The sequence below is a fragment of the Sander lucioperca genome, chromosome 13 (genome assembly GCF_008315115.2).
Source record: "Sander lucioperca isolate FBNREF2018 chromosome 13, SLUC_FBN_1.2, whole genome shotgun sequence".
Taxonomy (NCBI): domain Eukaryota; kingdom Metazoa; phylum Chordata; class Actinopteri; order Perciformes; family Percidae; genus Sander; species Sander lucioperca.
Window position 1 is genome coordinate 21218109 of NC_050185.1, and position 24239 is coordinate 21242347.

Here is a 24239-nt window from a genome sequence, read left to right on the forward strand (position 1 = left end):
CGATATGGTAATACTGTGGAAAGGTTATGAAAGGATATGGAAAGGTTAATCTACACACCCCTAGTATTTAGATTAAAGCTGCGTTATGCATTTTCTTTTTTTAAAGTTGCATTGACTGTGCCATGGTGGCTTCTTAGTATGATTTTTTTTCTTTATTCCAAAAGGCATTAATCCGACCTGTATTGCACACAGTGTTTATTCTCATCGCAGCTGCATTCAGTCAGGGGAGCTGTGCTATTGACTGAATGCACAAGATGCTTAATTACTCAAACAGGTGCCTGCAACTGAGGCAGGATTGATGCTTCAAGAGCACTCAATTAATTGAAGCCCATTATCAATAACAGGCATGAATGATCCCTTAGATCTTCCTCTGATTTAATTTAGCAACACACAAGGATCAACAGTGTTAATTAGAGATTTACAAGAAGGTAGGGGCATCATAAATAATTGTGAACATCTGGTACTCTGAACGAAGACTCCATGCACTTTTACTCACTTCCTGGTCCGCGGCTGAGGCTTAAATGAGCTATTCATATCATATTAACAGGTAATATATTTCATGGTTTTCTTGAGAGAGCACACACTAGATAGACATGGATAGACATTAGCAGGTGTGAAGAAAAATGAGGTGATGCCATTTTCTGTTCTTGCTAATTGCATGTTTGCACTGACCTTGTGTAGAATGGGTTAACCTGGAACTGATGTGCACACACGGCACTACAGCAGGCAAATACAGACTTGGACAGACATATACATATCAATGCTTGCACACAGTTGCACAAATGCACAATTTCTTCTAATGCGATTACCTCGGCAGATATTTATAGACCCAGTTAATGTAACAGCAAGAGCAGTGTGCCATTCCATATATTTGTATTTAATTCCAATTAAACCTGGGCTGTGGACAAACTCATTTTCTAAACCAATTACTATGGATGGAGATAAAATGCAGAAGCAACCTTTGAACAACCCTTTTCTCCATGAAATCTCTAACCAAAATAAAACCCAGATATACAAATCTCCTGGTAAGCCTGCATGGGTGCAATACACTGCTCCTGACATTTGTCAGATTTATGTGTAGGAAGTGCCACTCTGCCTGACAGCCTGCAGTCACTCTTTCTTAGGCTAAAAAACTAATAGAGGTAAAGCCAAGTGCTCTCCATGCTCCATATTATTAACTATTCAATATCACTGTGCCAGTGGCTCAGTGGATAGAGCTCTTCTTGGATACTTCAGAGCAATAGGGTCCTGTGTTCAATTTCTCCCTATGTTATCTTGGGTTTTTTCAAGGTCCATAGACATTCATTGTATTGGAATCTACAGTAGATTACTTGGCGGTGTGACTGTTTTTAATATAAGGCAATAGCTTTTACCTGGATTATTGTGGTTTATATTTAATAATGAGCATATTACGAAAACTACAGTTACTAATAACTTTATTTATATAGCACCTTTAAAAACAAAGTTTACAGGGTGCCTGGGTATCTCACCTGGTACAGCGCGCGCCCATATATAGAGGCCTACTCCGGGACGCAGCGGCCGTGGGTTTGACTCCTACCTGCAGCCCTTTGCTGCATGTCATTCCCCCTCTCTATCCCCTTTCATGTCTTCAGCTGTCCCATAAAGGCCCAAGAATGGGAATAAAAATAACCTTCAAAAAAAACAAAGTTTACAAAGTGCTTTGACAGACAAACAAGACAAAAGAGGTCAGTAAAATAACAGACAGCTAAACAGTGGGGCCAAAATGCGCAAAATTGGGTAATGAGAAGACAAAATAAGCATATACAGTATTTATAGAATAGAGATCAATAGCAATAACAGACACAGATCAAAAGGATCAATACAATGATAATATAAAAAGGGAATAAAAGGAGAGTAAAAAGAGATATCACATAAAAGCAAGTCTATAAAAATTAGTTGTGAGAAGTTATTTAAAAGAGTCCACCTATCCTGCGAGCCTTATCTCCTCAGGCAGGTTGTTCCAAAGTCGTGGGGCCCTGATGGCAAAGGCACGGTCACTCTTACCCGCAATTTCCACCAGCTGCGGAACGGCTGCGGATCGGCTCCGCTGCGTGTCGGCTCCGTGCTCCGCCGTCCTTCAATACCCACCAGGTCCAGATTTGTTGCGGAACGGCTGCGACCATGACTGACAGCTGAAGTCACAAAGACCCACGAGATCTCGCGAATTCACGTATGATCGCACGATGTAACAGGATGTAGTTTCTATTAACAGAACCACAAAACCAACAACAGTTTGTTTCCATCCAGAGGAGTAGAGGGGAACAACTCTGTGCTGACTTCAGGCCTGTCTCAGCCCATTATGACATTTTCAAGGTTGTAGTGCAGGGAAATATGATCCGCCGTGAGCATGGTGTATTTTATTTTGAAAATTAACCGGATGTTAATGAGTTAAGTATTAATTGTAAATAACTAAACAGATATGTTGAAGCATCTATACATAACTTTGAAACAAGATCACAAGATCATACTATTAAGATTATACTATATTATTTTACCAGGAATAATGTTTAAAAAGCAGTTTCATTAAAACAAAAAAAAAAAGGCTCTGCCTTCATTGCAGATAAAACCTGATTCTTCACTGAATAAGACCTTGCCTCCCAAAAAAGTCAATCTCTTAACCCATCACCACCCCTGCAGAGGGCCTGCAGAGCCCCTTTAGCTCCAGGTCTTTGATCAGCCGAGCCAAGAGCAACCTAAAGCCCTGCTTTTGACTGCCGCTGGACCCCCTTCTGGAGAAGTCTGGCTTCATGGTGCGACTCCCCCGCTGGTGTGAACCATAGACCAACTGGCTGACAGATCCGGAGCTTTCACCTCATATGTTTTTTTTTTTCAAAACAACACCTCTTTTCCTTATCTTCTTTGTTTGGAGAATGCTGTTGTAAAATGAGTCATCAGACAAATGTATAGCAAGGGATGGTATACATAAAAAATGTAATATTATACAGTTTTTCTTATAGAGGACACAACTAACTAACCCATTCAATTCAATGACTGCTATCTCAAATATAGCTCAAATATAATTATATAAAAAACACTCAAACACACACACACACACACACACACACACACACACACACACACACTGCCAACCTCTGTTTTTCTCTCTCTCTCTCTCTCTCTCTCTCTCAGGTGCATCCTTTCCAGAGGCAACCGTTATGAAATTAAAAAGGGCTGGGCGATATGGAGAACATTTTTGATAAATAAACATCAGTAATGTGGATATAATGACTAAGTGGGTAAAGGCAAATAATAGAACAGTTACAACAGTCTGGTAAGTTCAGAAAATTACATCACTTTACTGTAATGCAGCCTTTAAAACCAGAAAAGACAACACTTATGCCATATTATGATATTACGATATCCAACATCTAAGATGATATCTATTCTCATATCACGATATTGATATAATATCGATATATTTCCCAGCTCTTATTTAAATAGATAATTTTGGAATCTTGGAAAAGTGACAGCCTAAGTATCTGCCTGCAGTTGCACTCGCAAAATCAATCTCTGCACTGTTGATAAATCAATGAATTTAATCAAAGAATAAAAAGAGAAATCCAAGAATTTTTACTTTTCAAGCACGCAATTAATGCCATTAGAGCCACGGCAAACCCGTGCCCCGGTGTTTGTTTAAACCAGGGGTGGGGGTTGTCGGTGATGGACAAAGACATCATCCATCGGACCAAGGGTTATTGTATTAGACTGTTGTGGTTAAGTAGGAACCTAGCCCGAAGATTTACCAATTGCTCTACATTCCATCCATCATCTCTGGTCGTGAGATCTAAATAGTGACCAAAAGAATGGGATTGTAGATTCAAGCTGCCAAAATGAGCTTGCGTGTCTGAGCTTATCCTTAGGGGCTGGGCTAGAACCACTGCTCTTTTGCGTTGGAATCAGCCAAATGAGATGGTTCGGGCATCTGATCAGGATACATCCTAGATATGTTCCTGCTGAGGTATTTTGGGCATGTCCAAATGTGAGAATACCCTTGAGAGGACTAGGAACCCTCATGTGGTCTGGGGATGCCTTGCAATCCCCTAGAAAGAGCTTGAGGACATGTTTGGGTAGGACACTTGAGCGACTTTGCTTAGCCTGCTCCCACCTGGACTGATAAGCGGGCAGAAAATTCCTGAATGGAGTTCACACTGAAATAAAAACCCATAACAGCCACTCAGGAAAATCATTTGCATCCTTCAAATAATCAGAGACACTGCATTCTACTTCACAGCTCATTGACCTCAAGTCACAGCTGTTATGACAGTAATGATGTGCAGAATTAGTGCTTCTGCTATATGCAGACAGAGTTTAAAGGCAATGATAAAATGGTTCCTTGCACCGGAAGATATTAAGCAGTCAACACGCTCCTTTGCAACTTTGGGTTTGTTGCCATGGGAATAGATGCCAATGACAAAAAGGAAGGTACACCTTGCATTTTCTTTAAAGCACTCCACAAATATGGTATCTATTAATGCACATCTGGTGTATGGGAGAAGCAAATAAAAGTACATGTTGTGTTTGTCTGTGTGGGGAAAAAACAGCAAGTGTGGTATTTCACTCACATTAATATGGAAATAATAGCATTCTTGGGAGAGAGTTTATTTACTAATTTGGCATTGTATTGTAACATGTAACTGGCCATACTATTTACAATTTAGAACTTGCAGGTAATGTACTGTAGACACAGAAGTACAAAAAGGTGTTGACTGTACACTGAATTTAAAAAGTGAGACATAACATTTGCTGTGTCCAAATCCCTTGTTCACTCATTGATTATTTTCAATGTTAAGAAACACTCAATATTCACTGCATAGTGAACAATAACATTTAGTTTTGAACACTTTACTTCAAAAGAAACCAAGGTTCCTGCATTTTTTTTCTGCATTGTGCGTGTCCTTGAGGCCTGACCAACATTTACTGGAAAGGCTAGATTCATTTTGACAGTTCTGCAGTACACTGTGTGCATTAATAGAAAAATTAGGGCTTAAGTTTAAGTGTTTCTGCTGTGTTGTGATATTTTGTACTATATATATCAATAACTACAAATAACCTATATAATGGTATGCCACTGCCCCACCCCATTCATTTGTGTTCCTAATGTCACACCAACAACTGATGCATTACTGAATCTTCACAGCAGGTGTAAACAACTCATTGGCTCTCCTACTATATTACATATGTCAATTCCCACCCCACCCCCCCACATTAACGTATCATAGCCTGTATGCTAATGTCTTTTCCAGTTATAGGAGCATATTCGTATGTGCATTGAATACCTTCTAAAAGCATGCTAGAATAATTGCTCTGCATTTCATACCAATACATATTTACAGTTGTCCATGTTTCAAAGATAAGACTTGTCTAAAAGCTCTTACTGAACATCTATGGGGACTGCTTTTCTCCTCCATTACCCTCCCTAAAGCCTTACTGCAAAATGGCAAGCTTGTCATTAGGAAGGAATATTAATTTCCCCTCTGAAATGGTAGATTGTTGTATGAAACGTTGCATTTAAAATGCTGATTTATCAAGGCCTTAAGAGGAAGAGAAAGATGTAAGGACAAGAGACAAGCGTTAGTGTGCAGACCATTTAAGACATGCCAAATAAGTCTAACCCATTTCTGCAGTGTAGATCAAATAGATTGCACCCAAGATTAAAAATATAAAAGAAAAAACTTGCTGGTGGGTGAATCGAGAATGGATCACTTTAAACTTGACTTCTATGCACTTTGCAGTGCTATATTTTCAACCAAATGTGTGGGTCTCACATTAGGCCAAGACTTTTTCATATGCTGCATCTGTGTAATCGTGTTAAATCTATCTCTGCAGGAGTCCAGAGATATTGGGTTTATCTGTAAGTCAGCCTCTGTGCGGCCTGTTGTTGAAGACCCCTGTGGAGGGTTTAAAATGTGAGTGAGTGTCAAATACAGAAAAAACAAGTTTGATTACCACCCACTACTTTTTGTAATCCTATATGTTTTTAGAACTTTATATAGCAAAACAAGTTTTAAATATCCAATACTATTGAAAAAAAATTATCTAAAAAATGTTTGGGCCCCAGAATTTCAGTTAACGCTTCATACAGGGAACAACCTCTCAGCATCAACCATGCCGGCCTACTGTATCTATTGGGCTCCTGTCTGGGAAGGGGACTAAAACATGGGGTATACTCGCCACAGCCGACCTGTCGTGCACAAATGTGACGTCATGGGAGCGCCGTAACTATTCATACTCGCGCGTGGTGGTCGTGACACTAGTTGCAGTCTTCTCCTGAACAGAGGTGTCGCTAATGAGCAAAGGCTCCCGACTTTGCTATTTCTACGGACTAGAAGAAGAAGAAGAAGAAGAAGAAGGAAAAAAAAAAAAAAAAGTAAACAATGGCAGAACTGGCAGCAGCAGTGACATCAATGTTTCGATTTGATTCAATGACTTACTTCGGATCAAGCCTTTCATTCACCATAAAAGAACTCATCTTAACCCAGTAAGTTTACAAAAGAGACTTGCAGTCACTCAGAGTCCTGGCGTCCATTTGTCCTCGAACTCGTCCATGCTTCCTTTTTCCGGCTTTGTCGTGCGCCGCTGAAAAAAATGGAGTGGTGCACAACCTCCGGTTGCACACTTAAAATCCTGGCACGCCAGCGAGATCTACGTCATTTTGACGTCACATTGGCGCGTGCCAGGTCGGCTGCGGCGACTGTAAAAAGGCCCTGAGTTGTCCCATTGTGGAGTGGGGTGGGACCTACTCCACAAAAGCCCTCAGCATCACATGTGGAGCCCCGCTTGACAGACAGACCTATGAAGACCAATGTTCAGACTGAATAATGTGACGTCTCTACAACGATTGCCTTATTTATGGCTTTCTCATGAGATCCTTTCCTTTTTGAGACTGCTTTGGCAGTTTTTCTTGACCTGGGGTTACTCACTTTTTCAGTTTTTCTTCCTTTGAATCTAACCATCCATTGATTCCTTATTTATCTGTTTGACTGCTTTTGAACTGCCTTTCTCATTATGTCCTGCCACATCCCATACAGACCATTATTATTAAAAATAATATATAAATATTCCTCTTTTTTCAAAATTTAGGTTTCTATTGCAAAATAAACTCCCTTGTTTTTAACTCTATAGCAAACCTCTCTGAATGAGATGTAGGTAGTTTGAAATGTGTCCATTGGGACAGCACTTTTTATAAAGCAGAAGAAATTTCTGGTGATATTCCTTTGATCTTGTATGTAGAATTACATAAAGTAAAATATAGTCTATTACAATAAAACAGCACAATAACAAATGGACAAAATTAAAACAAACCAAAACAGACAATGATTGCCTATGAAGATTGTTTTTTTAAAAGCTGCTTAAAACTGTCCAAAGACAAATCAGATTGGGGACGATGAATATGTGCATTTATTTGTTGTAAAATAGAAAGTAGAGAAATATTTTGCCAGTGTGCATACAGGAGCAAAAGCCAATCGAAATGGATGTATTTCTTTTTTCTAACCCCCATTTGTGGAGTGGCTCTAGGGATGGCAATGTTAGTTGGCAGTCCACCACCACTTTGGTGCAGACTGAAATATCTCAACCACTATTGTATAAATTGTGGTTATTCTGGTAAATATTTTCATCATCAGAGAAGGATGTTAGGTCCAATGTTTTTTGTTTTTTTTGGCTTCTATAGCTTTGTTCATTATATAACCAAATCTGTATAAACATTATGAATCCACCATTGTAGTAGGTTGAAAAATTTAACTTGTGCACAATAAAAGACTGTTTAGACAATTCAGAATTTAAGGGCGTTTTCACACATGAAAGTCCAAACCAAGGTCCGGACCAAGGTTCATGTTTTTGTTACATTGTATACATTTGATCCGGTAAGTTTTGGTTTCACACTGCAGTTATGCAAGCGCACTAAAGATCTATACGTGACAAAACTACGTCCTGCCGTCATCACATACGTGAGCTGTGTCTCCAGATACTTATCATTGATTGGTTTGTTGACGGGCTTCCCCGTCCTCTCGTCTCCTCTTTTTCAGCAGCAGTCAGTTTTTTCAACTGACTGCTGCTCTCCCCAACTGCCGCAGCTCTTTTTGTTTTGTTGTGTTGTTGAGAAGCGAGACACGGAAACTTTCTTTCTGGAGAATTTATTCAGAGACAAACGGAAACCTACACTGTACATTTACTAGCACTTAACAAATAAACTGCTGGTGTATTCTCAGCTCTGATAGCCGACAGCTGTCTGCTCCGAGCACATTCACCGTCACTCTCTCATGTAGCCTACACACTAAGCACCGAGCTATTCCTTAAAGGAGCTTCCCCGGTCTTGTAACACAAGGAGAGCCTGCCAGAGTTTCTTGTATTTGGTCCGAAAGTCCGAACCATCCAAAAAATGCTTTCACACTATAAACGAACCGGACCATGGTTCAGTTTGGTCTGGACCGAGACCACCTATTTTTATCAGACCAAAATTTGGTCTTTTGATCCGGACCGTGGTCCGGGGGAGGTTTCACACCTGTAATTTTGGTTCAGATCAAACAAAAAAGTACGGAAGTCCAGACCAAATGAGGTATGTGTGAAAACGCCCTAAAATAAACACAAAAGGAAAACTTGAGGATGTGTAACATGCATGTCCCTTGGATCTAGCTAAAAATAACTCCTAGGTAAAAGATGCAATTTCTAATTTAAACAAGACAAGTGAGATTTGCTTGAATTAAGTCAAACTGATTGCATAATCCAATCCAGTCAGACTAGATTTTGAATCTAAATATTAGATTGAGACATCTACTGTATTAGAAATACAGTTTTTGCAATACACAGCCATATAGCCAAGGATAGCCATGCTTGTCTACACCTCGTAAGATTCTTTTTCAACTTTCTCTTGCCATGAAACAAAATTGTGTAAGGAAACAAGGAAGCATGGCTGCTGACTAGAAAAGACCAGCTGTGACCAACTGTTCTTAGCCAAAAGCGTGCATGCGTGTGTGCACCCACATGTACAGTAGTGCCGTGAGCTCATTACAGCAGTTGATGAATAGATTTCCGCTTGGATGGAAGAGGAGGCAGTGGTGGTTTCCGCCTGAGGAAGTTCCTTCCTAAAGAGCAGGTGGAACTCCAGGACGCAGCCTCTCTGAGCTCTGAACACTTCCCCAGGTAGCTAATGGTGGCCTCCAACTAGCGTTCATCATGATACACCCGCTGGCAAGCTCATAGAGCACTGGGACAATATTTGGAAAGCATTATTCTGTGTGTGTGTGTGTGTGTGTGTGTGTGTGTGTGTGTGTGTGTGTGTGTGTGTGTGTGTTTTATGGTGTCATATTCCACACCTGTAAACCTCACCCAGCATGATTAACTAGGTCCAGATTTGAACACGACCAAAACCTGCAGTTTCTGTGATTTCAAACACTAATTTGGTAAATTTCAAACTGCATTGTTTTTACATACTTAAATTAACCAGCATAAAGGAGCAAACATTCCAATTGGACCAAGTTCAGACCAAAGATTTGCGACGAGACAAGTTGAAACTTGCAACTTCTTGCAACGAACCAGTGTGCAACATTGTAAAACCTGCCAGTTCACACCAATGCAATGAGACATATCATCTCCATAACAACGCCTCTTTGTACTTCTGTTCTAATTTCCGACTTTTAGGCTTTTATGTAGCTGGATATATCATTTGTTTCTATTTGTTAGTGATAGTGAGTTGCTTGCTACAGTTGCATTTCTAGTGATGAACCGGCGAAAACACTTTTTCTCTGATTCACTGCTTTGTTCTAACGCTGCTGGGCGCTCCCTCTCTTCAGTCACTCTCTATCTCGCTTGACCATATAACGCAAATCTTTGGTCTGAACTGGGCTTAAGTCAGTCTGTAAAAGTAAATCCTTGCTTGCTAATGGTTATTGGTAATGTGTTGCCACCCTCTAATTTAAGTTCTGTCACCACTGGCAGTTTATCCCTCCCATCAGTACAAAGGCCACGCCACTCGGTCCCCAACGGTGAAATGACCTTCTAACTCCATTAAAACTGCAGAGTCACACCGCATCCTCTGTTGTAGGCTGAAAGGTTTTCAAATAGCAGCTCATATCACCATCACAACCACGAGCTACATTATACAGTATCTCTTTTCCCCTTCAAACTCAAATTGCTCCTAATGAATCTATTTCCTTCCTTAGCACTTTGTTTCCTCTTCATTAGTTAATTATTCTGTGGTCCAAGAGTTGAATACATTTGCTAAGGTTCAGATTTTCTCATTGATTGTTTGAAATTTGGTGAACTAATCATAGACATGTTTGTACTGTTGCTTTCACTGTAAGCTGCACTAATTAGAAATCGTGGCCTAGTAAGTGCAACAAAAAAACCCTCCTAAATAAGATGAAAGCAACATGGAACTCTTGCTAAAACAATGCAATGAGTAACTAAAACATAAAATATTAAAGCAGTGTTATTTTTTTGAATTTTCACTTTAGTAATTCATAATCTGTTGGTTTCTTGAAGTTACTTTCTGAAGAATCAATTATGACTTTGACCAAGAGCAGACACTTTCTACAGACGGCTGATTGAGAAAAGCATTAACCCGTCAAAGAAATTATTCCAAAAATATTTCATGTTGAAGACAAACTTTCATTATCACTGCCACCTTTTTAGTGTTTCCGCTATCAGTGCGTTCCTCCTGGCCCAAAAGCTACCCCTTTTTCCTTTAATAGCTGGCAATTGAGCCTGAATTGTGCATGGAAAATGAGCGTGAAAGCATTTCATGACATTTAGTATTAATGTTTCCTTGGAAGATGTTAGATCTGGGATTCTCGGACGGATCAATCTGCATATATTCATGGCAATTATATGGTAATTTAAGAGGGTAGCCTTGCATTCATGAATACTTCTCATCAATCACAATGCCACATTTAAAATTCAGATTATTGCATAGTAGAAGAACATGTGATGCAGATGGCCTACTTACAAAGTGCATGGCTATCCACAAAAGCATGGATTCAACTGGTAAAGTCATGGAATGTATACAGAGTTTACTCAAATAAAGACACATTTACTTTTTGGGACTTAAATTCATCACTTGTATGGCTTGTTCTGTCTTTTCAGATTGGTTAGTAAAAAAAAACAGTGGTCAATGACAACATACATGCACTGTGTGGTGTACCTGTCATTGTAAGCTGAGTGATATTACAGGCATCACAGTCACACTGTTTTTTAGTGGAGAACACAGACGGTCACTAAACATGACAGTGTACTCCTTGAGGAAAGAGCAAGTAATTAACCCAAGATTGATGTCAGTTCCCCCCAACAAAGTGGGTTTTAAAGTGTTTACCTGGGCTATAAATTAGATCTTGGTCATGACAACTGGCAACATTTAGAATGGATCACCAGGTGCCTAGACATCTGTGTGATTCCCTTAAGGATTACGTGTGTGTGTGTGTGTGTGTGTGTGTGTGTGTGTGTGTGTGTGTGTGTGTGTATACTTGAGTGACTTGTGTTGTTTACATGATCCCACATCCCACTGAGAATGGTTCTGCCAGTAGCCTCAGTACTAAAACACAGAGATGGAATTTGGGGAAAGGGCATTAGGATGAAGAAATAACAGAGGGGAGGGAGGTGCAGGAAGGATAGCAGCAGGGGAGGACCACACAGAGAAACAATGGCAAAGTCAAAGTTTGTCTCATCCTGATTAAATCATGAAGTGGCTGCAGTAGCAGCAGCAGCAGTCGCAGGCATACGCCAAATAATGCAGCACTCTGAGAGGAAAGACCCTATGAAAACCCTATGAAAAAACGAGGTAGAGATGATGTGACCCTGCCCGGAGGAAGCCCGGGGCCCCCGTCTGGAGCCAGGCCCAGATGGAGGGCCCGTCAGCGAGCGCCTGGTGGCCGGGTTTGCCACGGAGCCCGGCCGGGCACAGCCCGAAAAAGCTACGTGGCACCTCTCTCTCCAACCCATGGGCCCACCACCTGTGGGAGGAACCGCTGGGTGTGTGTGTGTGTGTGTGTGTGTGTGTGTGTGTGTGTGTGTGTGTATACTTGAGTGACTTGTGTTGTTTACATGATCCCACATCCCACTGAGAATGGTTCTGCCAGTAGCCTCAGTACTAAAACACAGAGATGGAATTTGGGGAAAGGGCATTAGGATGAAGAAATAACAGAGGGGAGGGAGGTGCAGGAAGGATAGCAGCAGGGGAGGACCACACAGAGAAACAATGGCAAAGTCAAAGTTTGTCTCATCCTGATTAAATCATGAAGTGGCTGCAGTAGCAGCAGCAGCAGTCGCAGGCATACGCCAAATAATGCAGCACTCTGAGAGGAAAGACCCTATGAAAACCCTATGAAAAAACGAGGTAGAGATGATGTGACCCTGCCCGGAGGAAGCCCGGGGCCCCCGTCTGGAGCCAGGCCCAGATGGAGGGCCCGTCAGCGAGCGCCTGGTGGCCGGGTTTGCCACGGAGCCCGGCCGGGCACAGCCCGAAAAAGCTACGTGGCACCTCTCTCTCCAACCCATGGGCCCACCACCTGTGGGAGGAACCGCTGGGGTCGGGTGCGCTGCCACATGGGTGGCAGTGAAGGTCAGGGGCCTCGACGGACCAGACCCGGGCAGCAGACGCTGGCTCTGGGGACGTGGAACGTCACCTCTCTGTGGGGGAAGGAACCGGAACTTGTGCGGGAGGTGGAGCGCTACCAGTTGGATCTGGTGGGGCTTACCTCTACGCACAGTCTCGGTTCTGGAACCATACTCCTGGATAGGGGTTGGACTCTTTTCTTCTCCGGAGTTGCCCAGGGTGTGAGGCGCCGGGCGGGTGTGGGGATACTCACAAGCCCCCGGCTGAGCGCCGCTACGTTGGAGTTTACCCCGGTGGACGAGAGGGTCGCCTCCCTACGCCTGCGGGTTGTGGGGGGGAAAACTCTGACTGTTGTTTGTGCGTATGCACCAAACAAGAGCTCGGAGTATTCGGCCTTCTTGGAGACCTTGAATGGAGTCCTGTATGGGGCTCCAGTAGGGGACTCCATAGTTCTGCTGGGGGACTTCAACGCGCACGTGGGCAATGATGGAGACACATGGAGAGGCGTGATTGGGAGGAACGGCCTCCCTGATCTAAACCAGAGTGGTTGTTTGTTGTTGGACTTCTGTGCTAGTCATGGATTGTCTATAACGAACACCATGTTCGAACATAGGGATGCTCATAAGTGTACTTGGTACCAGAGCACCCTAGGCCAAAGGTCAATGATCGATTTTATAATCGTTTCATCTGATCTGAGGCCGTATGTTTTGGACACTCGGGTGAAGAGAGGGGCAGAGCTGTCAACTGATCACCATCTGGTGGTGAGTTGGGTCAGAGGGTGGGGGAAGACTCTGGACAGACCTGGTAAACCCAAACGGGTAGTGCGGGTGAACTGGGAACGTCTGGAGGAGGCCCCTGTCCGACAGACTTTCAACTCACACCTCCGGCGGAGCTTTTCATGCATCCCTGTGGAGGCTGGGGGCATTGAACCCGAGTGGACAATGTTCAAAGTTTCCATTGCTGAAGCTGCGGCGGGGAGCTGTGGTCTTAGGGTCTTAGGTGCCTCAAGGGGCGGCAACCCACGAACACCGTGGTGGACACCGGTGGTCAGGGAAGCCGTCCGACTGAAGAAGGAGTCTTTCTGGGATATGTTATCCCAGGGGACTCCGGAGGCAGTTGCAAGGTACCGAAGGGCCCGAAGGGCTGCAGCCTCTGCCGTGAAAGAGGCAAAGCAGCGGGTGTGGGAAAAGTTCGGAGAAGACATGGAGAAGGACTTTCGGTCAGCACCAAGGTGCTTCTGGAAAACCGTTCGCCACCTCAGGAGGGGGAAGCGGGGAACCATCCAAGCTGTGTACAGTAAGGATGGGACGCTGCTGACCTCAACTGAGGAGGTAATAGGGCGGTGGAAGGAGCACTTTGAGGAACTCCTAAATCCGACTAATACGCCCTCTATGGTAGAGGCAGAGCTGGAGGATGATGGGGGATTGTCGTCAATTTCCCTGGTGGAAGTTGCTGAGGTAGTTAAACAACTCCACAGTGGCAAAGCCCCAGGGATTGATGAGATCCGTCCAGAAATGCTTAAAGCTCTGGGTGTGGAGGGGTTGTCTTGGTTGACACGCCTCTTCAACATTGCGTGGAAGTCGGGGACGGTGCCTAAGGAGTGGCAGACCGGGGTGGTGGTTCCCCTTTTCAAAAAGGGGGACCAGAGGGTGTGTGCCAAATACAGGGGTATCACACTTCTCAGCCTCCCCGGTAAAGTCTACTCCAAGGTGCTGGAAAGGAGAGGTTCGGTCGATAGTCGAACCTCAGGTTGAAGAGGAACAATGCGGATTCCGTCCTGGTCGTGGAACAACGGACCAGATCTTTACTCTCGCAAGGATCCTGGAGGGAGCCTGGGAGTATGCCCAACCGGTCTACATGTGCTTTGTGGATCTGGAGAAGGCGTATGACCGGGTCCCCCGGGAGACACTGTGGGAGGTGCTGCGGGAGTATGGGGTGAGGGGGTCCCTTCTCAGGGCCATCCAATCTCTGTACGACCAAAGCGAGAGCTGTGTCCGGGTTCTCGGCAGTAAGTCGGACTCGTTTCAGGTGAGAGTTGGCCTCCGCCAGGGCTGCGCTTTGTCACCAATCCTGTTTGTAGTATTTATGGACAGGATATCGAGGCGTAGTCGGGGTGGAGAGGGGTTGCAGTTTGGTGAGCTGGGGATCTCATCGCTGCTTTTTGCAGATGATGTGGTCCTGATGGCATCGTCGGCCTGTGACCTTCAGCACTCACTGGATCGGTTCGCAGCCGAGTGTGAAGCGGCTGGGATGAGGATCAGCACCTCTAAAGCTGAGGCCATGGTTCTCAGCAGGAAACCGATGGAGTGCCTTCTCCAGGTAGGGAATGAGTCTTTACCCCAAGTGAAGGAGTTCAAGTACCTTGGAGTCTTGTTCGCGAGTGAGGGAACAATGGAGCGGGAGATTGGTCGGAGAATCGGCGCAGCGGGTGCGGTATTACACTCAATTTATCGCACCGTTGTGACGAAAAGAGAGCTGAGCCAGAAGGCAAAGCTCTCAATCTACCGGTCAGTTTTCGTTCCTACCCTCACCTATGGTCATGAAGGCTGGGTCATGACCGAAAGAACGAGATCCAGGGTACAAGCGGCCGAAATGGGTTTCCTCAGGAGGGTGGCTGGCGTCTCCCTTAGAGATAGGGTGAGAAGCTCAGTCATCCGTGAGGAGCTCGGAGTAGAGCCGCTGCTCCTTCGCGTCGAAAGGAGCCAGTTGAGGTGGTTCGGGCATCTGGTAAGGATGCCCCCTGGGCGCCTCCCTAGGGAGGTTTTCCAGGCACGTCCAGCTGGGAGGAGGCCTCGGGGAAGACCCAGGACTAGGTGGAGGGATTATATCTCCAACCTGGCCTGGGAACGCCTCGGGATCCCCCAGTCGGAGCTGGTTAATGTGGCTCGGGAAAGGGAAGTTTGGGGTCCCCTGCTGGAGCTGCTACCCCCGCGACCCGTTACCGGATAAGCGGAAGAAGATGGATGGATGGATGGATGGAGAGGAAAGAAGTCACACACGCTTTAGCCATTGAAATTAGAGGTGGGAGGTAGACAGATAAATAGAGAGATTGTGTGGGTGGGTGGGTGTGTGTGTGTGTGTGTGTGTGTGTGTTTATACGTCTGATTTGTACCATATTCAGTCTCTCATCTGTTCAAGTGGCACTCCATCAAAAGCAAACAAACAAAAGCTGATTTATTATCTATCTCATCTCACACGCGTCCCAAAACCTGTACACACTGTTGTGCATTTCCATTTTGACTAGACATTTAATAAAAATCACAGTTTTATTTTGTCCTCTACTCCTGTCATTGAATTACACTTTTAGTTTTGTGGTGGTAATTGAATCTGGGCATAGTTTAAAAAGGTTGTATACCTTTTGTATTATTCAGAGGGATCCTGAATAATTTTTCCGATAGATTGTTTTCACACAGTGAACATTTTAGCTAAACATTTAATAAAGAAATTGGGATAGAGGAAATTGATTTTGATGGATTAGTGACTAATAATACTATTCCTGCGTCTTTATTAGCTCACATCTCTGGACTTTGTGGCCCTTTGAACATGGACACATTTTCTTTTTATTGTTTTATTTATCATGTTATGACAGGTCTTTCAGTGAATGTAGTTAGCGCCAATATGGTCAGTACTGACATGTGACACATGAGGGGGGCGTGTTTGTGTGACGCTGATTTAACCCAGCCTAACCGGCAAGTGGGAAAGATGAGATTCATTCAGGAGATTGTTTCAGGACGGAGCAGCATTCAGCTACAGGGTGGTGGTTTGGCGCCTTGCAAAAGGACACCTTGACAGCACTGGTTGAAGAAAAGGGGGAGTATTTTTTTCCCTGCTCTGTCCAGGGAATTTAAACTGAAAACCTTCTTGTCACTATGTTTATCATTCGGTCTCCTCTTCAGATTTTCCCAGCCAGATTGGGGATTTGCACCAGCAGCCGTGTTTCTATAACCTTAATTATCCTACTGCTTTGCCCATGTGAGGACATACTCATGCTTATAAAAACCAAGGTGATTTTCAGGCTGAACCACTCTAACTCTACTCTGCTAATGCTGCAATTACCACGGCAATACATCATCTGGCCCCCACTTGAAACACATATTAACCAGACATATGTTTACCCTCCTGCTGGTTAAGAGGAAGGAGGGTGCTGAAAATGGCAACAGGTGTTTAAAGGTCCTGTCCTTGATCCTGTAGTAAACAAACTGTCCTTAGTGCAATCAAGGACACTATGGAACCAGAGATTTGGGAGTGTGCTGCAGAACAGCAAACTATGTTATAGTTTTTTTGTGTGTGTGTGTTTGATTCTTTCGTTGAATGCATCAACAGCATATATAGACAATGATTATGAATTTTGAAAAAAAGAAAAGGTTACACTTTACTTGAAGGTATCTACATAAGAGTGACATGACACTGTCGTGAACGTGTCATAAACATTATAAACAAGTCATAAACGTTTATGACATAACGCTTCTTTTACTAAGTGTCATTCGGTTTTTGTCATGACTAGTTATGGTTAGGGTTAGGGTTCATGTGTCATGACAGTGTCATGTGTTCATAACAGTGTCATGTCACTATTATGTAGTTACCTTCAAGTAAAGTGTTACCAAAGAAAATCAACAAAATGGAGTAACTGCAAGTTGATTATCATACCGCACTGTACTGCAATGTACTGAAATCAATAGCTGCCTGGAAGGAAGGAAGGAAACCAATCTGAAAAAAACGAATGGCTTATTTTGAAAAAAAACAGCCAGAGGTAATGCGAAACATTTACACACAGTTAATGAGCTAAAACACAGATCTACAGGCTTGATGAAGCCGAAAAAATGGCTGGGAACTGTTGACAATGACTGACGTTTCAGTTTGTTTTGATGGTAGAAAGCATTTGGTGTGGATACAGTTTTAAACTTGTGAGAGAACGTGTGTAGGGAATGCAAAGATTGTTTGAGGTTTTACTGTATTCAAGGAAAAGTAAAATGAAGAGCATTTGATAAAGTTTATTGTAGGCATCACGCGTCAATGTTGTTCTAGTGGGTCGACACAGGTTGTTGCCAAAACATCTGTCTATTTAGTCTACAGTTTTACAGTACAGTATTAACAATATATCTTAGTTTAGTGAGTTCCGTCAACTCTGCTACAAATTAGTTTGAACCACTGTGTTTTTGAAGGATATAGATAGTATTTTTTATCATTTTTTATTTTTGTCAAAGCTGGCAATATTTTATAAAGCCAGATATGTCTCTCTTTTTATCCATCTTGTTTGGTCAGATAAGAACTGCATATAAACTATCACAGGGACTAAAACTCTCCATGCAAACCCAGAATCAAGCAAATTGCTCGCTGCCGCAAAATTAGCAGCAGGCTATACTGAATGTTTTACAGACTGCTTTCCCAGAAGCAGTTTATAAATGACCCATGATAGTGTTGGCCAGCAACACAGACAGGCTGACATGCAGATCTCAACCTGTTACAAACATCAGCTATCTGACTAACTAACTAACTTCAGATGGCATCAAACTGATTTAATTTGACTAAAATGTTGTATAGCACAGTTTACAATGAATTATTAGTTGAGGATTACAGCACCGATTCATCCAGAATTGCCACATTATTGTTGCACTGCACCTTCCAGATTATTTCTTTGTTTTTAGTTTTTTTGTCAAATAATTTGGTCATGCAGTATTTTGACCTGGTTTTCTTTTTTCTGTTTGTGGCGTTCTCCACTCTCGATCTGTGTCATGCTAACAATGATGGCTCTCTCTGCTCTTGCTAGCAACCAGTTTTTGTATTCATTCCGAACAAAACGCTGCGGAAAAAAACTATTAAATGCATCATTTCCTGTGGCAGATGATTATTCCTCGGAAAGTGCGCAGAAACAAAGTAAAAAGTGTGATGGCTGGGTGCAGGCTGAATAACTGCTGTGTCAAAGGATGATGGAGATTAGCAATGATATCATGTACTGTACTTCTCCCTTACTGTATACACCAGACACGATGCCAGCAAATCTCATGTTTTTTGATGTGAAAATGTTACAGACAGTTATGTTAAGAGGTTTAGTTTGTACAATAGTCTCATGTGGTCACCTATTGGTTGTCCCGATCTAATCCTCCCTGTTCTGAAAACATCTGTTTCATGGCACTGACAGTATTACCTCCTCTTGATCTCAGCCCTGACTGTGTGTGTGTGTGTGTGTGTGTGTGTGTGTGTGTGTGTGTGTGTGTGTGTGTGCGCACGTGCGTCCTTTCTACTGAGGTTAGACTACAGTACATTATTCTTCAGTGTTGTTACTTTGCTATCCATTAGTTACCAATATTCCACTCATTTAGAAGGAGGAGATGCTTCTCAGCAGGAAGCTAAATTGATATGCAACTAAATTACACATTTGACTTCACATCTCGTGTAAAATACGGTTCGGGAGGCAGAGTACCGCCAATTAGGTTTTAACTGGTGTCAGCAAGTTTTTTTGTGATCTTAGGAAATAAGATTTTCTCACTTCCTCATCTGCCTCATCTAAAAAGTATTTTTGCCCTAATCTTAAAATATTAAGTCTGTCCAACTGTGAACTTCACTTCTTTGATTTATCTAGCATAAAAAAAATGCCTGACACTCATCTGCTGAGGCATTTTAAATCTGATTTAAGAAAATGAAAGCCAAACCTCCCACAACATTGTTATTAAAAAAAAGATTGGATACAGAGTATAATTCATTGTTTCTTTATAGTATCATTGAATTAATCAGTTCATTCAGTTGAGAGCAGGAATAAATTAATAACATTTGTCTTGAGCAAAAATATCATAACTACTAAGCTGTAGAGTTCATTTTTATTGACACTGGCAAAGCTTGTCTGATAAGACTAATTTGATTCGAGTGGCTGAGAACACCTAAGTATCGCCTTGAGTGTTGGATTAGCATAATCTATAAATGTATGTCTGTTTAGGAGACGATCAAAATTAGATCAAATTTGGAGCAGCACTTTAATGCAATTTTGGGTACCTAATTAAAGCAATATCAAGATGGATGCTGCTGAGAAAGAAAAGCTGACAGATACCTTAAATTAGTTTTAATTAGAAGGGAAACAAAATGTGGCAACATTTACCTGTTGTCTCTATTTTCTATGAAATAATGGCCCCAAAGTGTGTTCACAAGAGTGACGACATGTGACATGAAAAAGATCAGTGCTTTTCACAATAGATGTCTCAGGAAAATCTGCCGCATCTTTTGGCCTGAGAACATCTCAAATAAGAAGCTATACAAGATGACTAAGTACAACAATGAAACCGCCAAATTTGATGGCTAGGACATGTCTTCAGAATGGCCCATGATTGAATCCCAAAGGTTGCATTAGGATGGACTCTATCAGGAAAAGGAAGCAAGGTCTGTCCAAAACCACATGGTGGGGAGCTGTGACAGCTGAGTTAAAGAAGATGGCCCTAACATGGGGCGAGGCACAGCATGCAGCACAAGACATGTCTCGATGGAGGCAGATCATCGAAGCTTTATGTCCCATCTGGGAGGAAGAGGATTACGTTAAGTTACTTCTGTCTTCCACCCCTAGAGACAATGGTAGTTAATCCACTGTTTGGGATAGTAATTGCTTAGATTTTCCTTCTTCATTATTCATTAATTGCTCCCTGTTGATTAATTATTCCAGATGATGGAAAAAGCTCCAGAGACACAAGAATTTGCTGTAAACGCACATCTTGCCTCTCTATACAGACACCAAAGCAGCTCCCAAAACAAAGACAGCTCCCTGCTGCTGCAGTGTGAGTTACTGTAAATGCCAGAGTGCCACTAACCATTTTTAATGAGACCTCTTTTCATAGTGTCTCTCTGCCTGTAGTCCTACTTAGACATGTTCGAGTCGTGATTCACTCGGATCTTTAACCCGAGTCTTTAAATTGACTCACGAATCGCGAGTCTCTAGTATCATTAACCCGGTTCAGTTGAGTCCTACTACAATTCAATCTAAAATGATAACAGCGTGATTCATGAGTTGTCGGTGATTCATGAGTTGTCGGTGATTCATGAGTTCTCGCGCGAATCAGCTGGCTATATGAGTGGATCTGATTCAGACGAGCGAGTGAAGTCTCTCCTCGAGCTCAGGGTAAAGCAAATCCACAACAAAAGCCATTCTTTCACTTCTGAAATAACATAAAATGTTCTGCACGTAGCCTAGCTAGGTCTACTGTAGGTTTTGGTGTATAAATGTAGTATATTAAATGCAATTAGGTCGAGCAGACAGTCCGAAACATTACAAGCTCGACTCGACTCGCAGACAACTCATGAGTTGCCGACAACTCACGAGTCCTCGATGACTCGTGAGTTGTTGATGACTCGTGAGTTCTCGCGGGAGTCAGTCAATCCCGCGATTCAGCCGAACCAGCCGGCTACGTTGTTATGAGTGGATCTGATTCAGACGAGCGAGCATAGCGAGTGAGTGAAGTCTCTCCTCGAGCTCAGGGTAAAGCAAATCAACAACAAAAGCCATTCTTTCACTTCTGAAATAACATACAATGATCTGCACGTAGCCTAGCTAGGTCTACTGTAGGTTTGGTGTATAAATATAGTATATTAAAATGCAATTAGGGCGAGCAGACAGTCCGTATGCTCACCTCGCCGACAACTCATGTTTTTATTGTCTTCAAAAAACTTTATTATTCAAGTACAGATACACATACACATTGAAAACATTAAATGCATACATACATAAATGAAAAAGGGGCGCATGGAATTTACATTAAAGAGGTTGTAAGTCATTGTGAATGTTCAGAGTCCGGATGGCTTTCTTATTTGTCATCAATAAGATGACAAATTGGCACTGCAATCTTCTTTAGAGAAATTCAAAATATCAAAAACTACACCTGCAGAAACGGATGTAGAACTAGAAACATGGTGATATCACTATACATAAAAACTAGAGGTAATCTTTGAACTTACAGCTGGTTTTGGACACTAACTGGCACACAGGAAAAAAATCCCCAAAAAACAATGTCCTCAATCAGTCCTGTGAATGTAAAAAGTAGGCTGGTGGTTGCAGCTAAGCTTTTATTGACTGTTACTACTCCACTTTACATTCACAATATGCCAAGTATCCTTGTTTGTCACAAATCTCATCACAAAACAGCCACATGTCCTCGATTGTGGAGAATTTGAACTTAAATGGTTCCCGGATGTCATCTTTCTCTAGTTCCTCAAGCTTGGAACTTTCCTCCTCAGACCAAAGTCTGGCATACTGCTTTGCAGCTTCTTCCATTTCCTCCTCTCCCATTCCGGCTGCACTGGGCAACTCCACCTTGGATGAAAACAAATGTTGGTTTGTTTCCACCCACTCTGCTGACTTTCTACAGTCAGAAATGATCCTGGCTGCAAACTTGTCCTATGGGAAAGACAAAGAGAAAAAAGGTATTCTCCCTATAGCAAAACTACTGTACAAAGTGGAATAAACTATTATTCACGTAAAAATAACAGAGCATAAGTAGCAAAGGGACACTTAAAATGAGCTTTGTCAGAATAACCTCAGTATAAAACAGAGCATGCCTACCATCTCAACATCTTTTTCATCCCTAGCTTCGGGAGGCTGCAAAACAGGGTGTACTTGATCCTCTCCCTAAAAGAAAAAAACACAAATCCTCCTTTTTAAGGTCAAATACAATGATCCCATCAGGGCCAGTTCTTTAGATCATCCACCTTGATGGATCTAAGATAGATCTAAATACTGAACATGGATAAAGTTCAGATTCTGTAAACATTGCTGACTGAGGGATGGATTAAAAAATGACACTGTGGTAGTATTCTCAAAGAAAAAGCACAACCAACTTTGTTCATTCCTGTTTTCCCAGGGTCCAGCTTTATGTCATCATCAACTAGTTTGTTATTGTGGGAACTCATTAAAATCCCCTCTGTCCCTTTACTTCCAACTCACAAACTCAAAACTGACCTCAGTGACGTCATCCATTTTCTGCTTCTTCAGACGGAACACTGGTGGCACCTCACCTCGCAGGATGGCCTTTGCTGTGTCTGTCCAGTGGGCAAACTGTTTGCCATGGCAAAATAAGTGTTGGCTATAACAAAGATTGTGTTAGGTAAGGTGTTAATATTTCCAAGACAATCAAGTAAGTGTCAACATCTTTGTGCTTTCACCTTCCAAGGTCAAAATTCTCCATGAGCAAAATACACCACCACTTTCGCAAAGCCGACATGTCCCTCTGAAAAGACATATCACTGTAAGCTGTAGTAAATGTTATTAACAGGATTTTTATAGTTTACTTTGAATATGCAGGTCAACTTACCACAGTGAAATCATAGGGTGCATCAAGCACAGTGTAAAGGCCATACTATGCTTCCTCTGTATATGTTTTGCCAAATTCTTTTTATGGTAGACCAGTTTACAATGAGGACATTGCACCTTCTTCTGGAGAAATCTCTTTGTTGTCTCCTGGGCAGTACATAAATGTGTCTCTCCAGAAGAAGGGTTGGCAGAAGGTGTGGAGGTAGAGGTAGCAGCATGCACCTTTATATCTGGTTGGGGAGGAGGAACAATTGAAATGGAGGAGACAGGTGGAATGGTGGATGGTGAAAGACGGGGAGAGGGTGTGGCAGGTAAGTCTGCATTTTGTTTGGATGGGGCAGCAGCTTCTGTAGCACCTTGGCAAGCCTCCAGGTGTCTCTCCATGTCTGTTCTTCTTATAATAGATTTGTTGCATATAGGGCAATGAAAGTGCCCTGTATTTCTGCAGTTCAAATTGCACTTGCAGATCTTTTTGTCTAAGAGCAAGTAAAGAAAAGTTTAAATTAGCCAATAACAAGACATGAGAGTACACAAAGACACAGACACACACAAATCCATACCTTTGAATATAATAGCATTTTTAATGTGAACATCGAGGTGCTGCTGAAGCTTGGCTCGTTGGCTGGGTTTGTAGTTGGGGCAAAGGGGGCAGTGGAACAGCTTACAACAAGCTGTGCATCGTTCCACTTTAAACCCTCTACCCTCTTCATAGATTGAACGATGCATCTACATAACACAGAAAAAGTGTCGTTAAAATATATGTATTTCAATTGGTAAAAGTATAAAACGAGTGGAATGAAGGATAGAAAAACTTAAAAACTTATCCTCATGTCATTTTCATTTAGACAACAAATAACCTGAGCGTCAGTCAACCGTTAGCCACCGTTTGCGTGCGTAAGGCGGCTAGTAAAACAGCAAACATATGGTGTGTGTTTATGTCTATATCTCTATATACATATTTGTTACTTACTGTTGTCCCAACGGTAGTCAATTTGCGGCAATAAATCTTCTCCCAACGGTAGTCAATTTGCGGCAATAAATCTTCTTCTCCTACTTTTTCGTTGTTTTTAGTCGCAATCATAGACTGTATATACAGTCTATGGTCGCAATATATACGCCGGACTCCTTTAATAGACGCACAAAAAGTTTATTTCCGGTCCTGACACTGGAGGCAGCCTGAGAGTGGAGCCTGCAACGGAAGCAGCCTGACACTGGAGGTCTGCAGCCAGACCCTCTTTTACCTAACTTACCTGTGGCCAAGGTAGTGTTTATACAACTAGCTTACAACTATTTGTTTTGAAAAGGAAACAATGTGATTTGAGTTTATTTTACTACTTTGCAGTTTGCAGAAAAAAAAATAGTTTAGATTCTGTAACTGTTTGATGGATTCTC

General features: G+C 42.5%; 1 protein-coding gene and 1 long non-coding RNA gene across 4 annotated transcripts in view; one reads left to right on the plus strand and one right to left on the minus strand.

Annotated features, from left to right (window-relative positions):
- Nucleotides 1-24239, plus strand: part of fstl4 (follistatin-like 4) — a 232548-nt gene that overhangs the window by 113336 nt on the left and 94973 nt on the right. The window lies entirely within an intron of this gene.
- LOC116056062 lies at nt 21840-22596 on the minus strand. The gene is made up of 3 exons (XR_004106470.2): nt 22497-22596; nt 22101-22166; nt 21840-21900 (listed from the first exon to the last, which is right to left on the minus strand). It is a non-coding gene; the product is annotated as an uncharacterized LOC116056062 (long non-coding RNA).